The sequence below is a fragment of the Sinocyclocheilus anshuiensis genome, unplaced genomic scaffold, assembly GCF_001515605.1.
Source record: "Sinocyclocheilus anshuiensis isolate Anshui unplaced genomic scaffold, SAMN03320099.WGS_v1.1 scaffold460, whole genome shotgun sequence".
Classification (NCBI taxonomy): domain Eukaryota; kingdom Metazoa; phylum Chordata; class Actinopteri; order Cypriniformes; family Cyprinidae; genus Sinocyclocheilus; species Sinocyclocheilus anshuiensis.
In genome coordinates, this window is record NW_015554101.1 from 1,070,406 (window position 1) to 1,074,249 (window position 3,844).

Below are 3,844 nucleotides of genomic sequence, written 5' to 3' on the forward strand. Positions count from 1 at the left end.
ATAATAGTTGAATTTATAAAAATGACCCGTTCAAAAGTTTACATGCCTTTACATTGAGCTGTGTTTTTTTTTTGTTTAGTTTTTTAAGTGACAGTTGTTCATGAGTCCCTTGTTTGTCCTGAACAGTTAAACTGCCTGTTGTTCTTCAGAAAAATCCTTCAGGTCCCACAAATTCTTTGGTTTTTCAGCATTTTGTGTATTTGAACCCTTTCCAACAATGACTATGATTTTGAGATCCATCTTTTCACACGGAGGACAGCTGAGGGACTCATATGCATCTATTACAGAAGGTTCAAACGCTCACTGATGCTCCTGAAGGAAAAACCATGCATTAAGAACAGGGGGTGAAAACTTTTTGAATTTGAAGATCAGGGTAAATTTAACTTTTGTCTTCTGGGAAACATGTAAATATCTTCAGTAGCCTCTGAAGGGCAGTACTAAATGAAAAAATATGATATTTAGGCAAAATAAGAAAAATGTACACATCTACATTCTGTTCAAAAGTTTTCACCCCCTGTTCTTAATGCATGGTTTTTCCTTCAGGAGCATCAGTGAATGTTTGAACCTTCTGTAATAGATGCATATGAGTCCCTCAGTTGTCCTCAGTGTGAAAAGATGGATCTCAAAATCATAGTCATTGTTGGAAAGAGTTCAAATACACAAAAATGCTGGAAAACCAAAGAATTTGTGGCACCTGAATCATTTTTCTGAAGAACAGCAGGCAGTTTAACTGTTCAGGACAAACAAGGGACTCATGAACAACTATCACTAAACAAAACACACAGCTGTGCATCATTCAGGTAAGAACACAGTATTAAGAATCAATGTAAGGGGATGTAAACTTTTGAGTGGGGTCATTTTTATAAATTCAACTATTATATTCTCTTGTGGACTATATGTAAACAACACCTTTTATGTGAAATATCTTATTCAGGTCAGTACTAAATAAACAATAACATGCATTTTGTAGGATCCCTCTTATTTTAGTCAAATAATTAAACTTTTGACCTCAACTGTACATTTTTATGTTTCCACAAGAAAATATGAATAGTGTTTGTCTGTGTAAAAACCAGAGCCACGATACTAGGGTGTTCTGGATGGCAAGATGCAACCAGAGTTTCTTTAATACTAAAAAAAAAAAAAACACTCAAAGTAATCACACATCTCTCCTCAACAGGCCTCATGATTTAAGGATCACTCATGTCTAACACAAAGGAGTAAACTTGTGCACAATGATATACAAAGTCATTTTAAAAACAAAATCCCATCACTTGTTGCATTTCGGCTGGTTAGGACAAAAACTCTGATAAACATGGAAAAGCCACCTTTTATGGCCTGTCTGTCACGTCATGTCTGGTTAGGACACAAAAATATCTATAAAGCACAAAATATCTACCTTTTAAGGTAAAAGTGGTTGCTGACATTTGTAACTTAAATGTTCAAGGCTTCTTGTTTCATTCGCTTCCAGTTATTTGCTGCTTGACAAAGCAGGTGTTTATTATCATATAATTATAATATTTTATTGTAACCATATATACACGGCAAAACAGTTTTAGCGCGAACTACAATATTCTTCAAGTTATTTACCTATAGCGGCTAACGCTATAAGTGTTGCATTCACAGAAAATACATCTCTTCATTGCAAAATAAGGTGGATAAAACAACAACAAAAGGAAGAAGGGCAAACAAAAATCAACGTAGAAAAATGATGAATTGTGAAACATTTATCTAATTTTAAGCTTTAAAACTACGCTTAGCACACTAAAGCATTTTTTATATTATATATACTGTATACTCAAATTACATTGTACAACTAATTTCCTCTTGCTCTAAAATCTAAACTTCCTGTTCTCACTTTGCTCTCAGTTGCATGTGTTGCAGACTGCGTTACTGTCACCTTCACTCTGGTCTAGACAAAGATAAGGGTTCCTACACATTTTCTATTTCAAAATTCCACACTTTTCCAGACTCAAATTTCCAAACCCAAAGATTTTCAGACCATATTTAACATAAATGGTTCATACAGCATTATATTAGCTTTATATTTGGTATATAGTACAATCATCTATAAAGAGAGTGGGGAAAATATTGATTTGATCCCCTGCTGATTTTGTACGTTTGCCCACTTACAAAAAAATTAAGCGTCTGTAATTTTATGGTAGGTTTATTTTAACGTAAAAATTCCAGAAAAAAACACATTATATATAGGTTAGAAATTGATTTGAATTTCAGTGAGTGAAATAAGTATTTGATCCCCAAGCAAAACATGACTTAGTACTCGGTGCAGAAACCGTTGTTGGCAAGCACAGAGGTAAGACGTTTTTTGTAGTTGGTCACCAGGTTTGCACACATCTCAGGAGGGATTTTGATCCACTTCTCTTTACAGATCCTCTCTGAATCCTTAAGGTTTCTTGGCTGTCGTTTGGCAACTCGAAGTTGGAGAGGTTGGAATGAAAGATACAGATTGTGTGGACAGGTGTCTTATATGCCTAACGAACTGACATTAGGAGTATCTTCTTAAAGTGACAGGACTAATCTGTGTTCCACATGGGCACATAACCAATCTGTGGGAGCCAGGAGCCAGAATTCTTGCTGGTTGGTAGGGGATCAAATACTTATTTCACTCACTGAAATTCAAATCAATCTCTAACCTTTATATAATGTGTTTTTTCTGGATTTTGTGGTTGGTATTCTGTCTCTATCCATTAAAATAAACCTACCAAAAAAATTAGACCCTTCATTTCTTTGTAAAATCAGCAGGGGATCCAATAAATATTTTCCCCACTGTATTTTTATTTTCTCATTGTTTTTTTATTGATTTTCTCAAAGTGAAAACTTAGAGCACCTAAAATAAAAATAAAAAATAAAAATTTATATTAAAATGCAGACGTTTGTATGCACACAAGAAACTATTTTGTGCCCTTGAGAAACTATGCACATGGGAATTTTTTGCATGCTGACGCATTACAATTTCTAGTTGAGTCATTCCGTGTCAACTCAACCAGAAGTCCCCGGCTCAAATTTTTGATTTTGCTAATAATTTTTCTGAAGAAATATAGACATGTATAGTGATGAAAGCCAAAATATTAAATGTCATGGATGAATATTTACTGAATAATCCACTATTTTGTAGAAGGGGGTCAAAATGACAATTTTCACCTGAGATTCAGATCCAAATTACAAGGGGGTAAAAATGACTTAAGAAAGATGGCAGCATCATAATGTTATTTTTACACAGAGATTGGTAGTTATATTAGTAAAATCTGTGGACATTAGCAATCTTTGTTACATTGTGTGCCAATGGTGACCATTCAAAAATGGGGAAACAGCACTTTTCAAGTTTTTACTCCAAAGTTTGCATGTTTTTAACTCAAGAAGTATTAAAGATATTGTAATGCCCTTTTAGATATTGGGTTTTAACAAACTTGTTTCACGCACACTCTGTGGAGGCCAAGATACCACACTGCGAAATGGGTTGATGGCACAATAAGTGGCTCAGTGTGCATTATTCTACATGCTAAGTTTAATGGTTTCTCGTGTGCACATAAAAGGCTGTATATTTTTTATTTTTGCAAAGATCCTTGAGGCTATGTAATGGCGCTTTTCCACTGCGTGGTACGACTCGGCTCGGTACGGCACGGCACGGTTTGGCTCAGCACGGTTTGCGTTTCCACTGCAGTTCAGTACCGCTTTACAGTGGGCGGGATTATTCACATGTCGTTATAGTTGCGCCGCCTCTACTACCACAACTCCTAAAAAAAAAAATCCTTTTTCATTCCGCGTCGCCCCATCAAGCTCTCGCTGGATCCGCTCCTCTGCTATCAACGAGAGGAACGTCTGTTCT

At 35.5% G+C, this 3,844-nt stretch overlaps 1 protein-coding gene across 1 annotated transcript in view; it reads right to left on the reverse strand.

Annotated features, from left to right (window-relative positions):
• The window catches only part of LOC107669562 (uncharacterized), a 42,027-nt gene that overhangs the window by 14,236 nt on the left and 23,947 nt on the right, over positions 1 to 3,844 (reverse strand).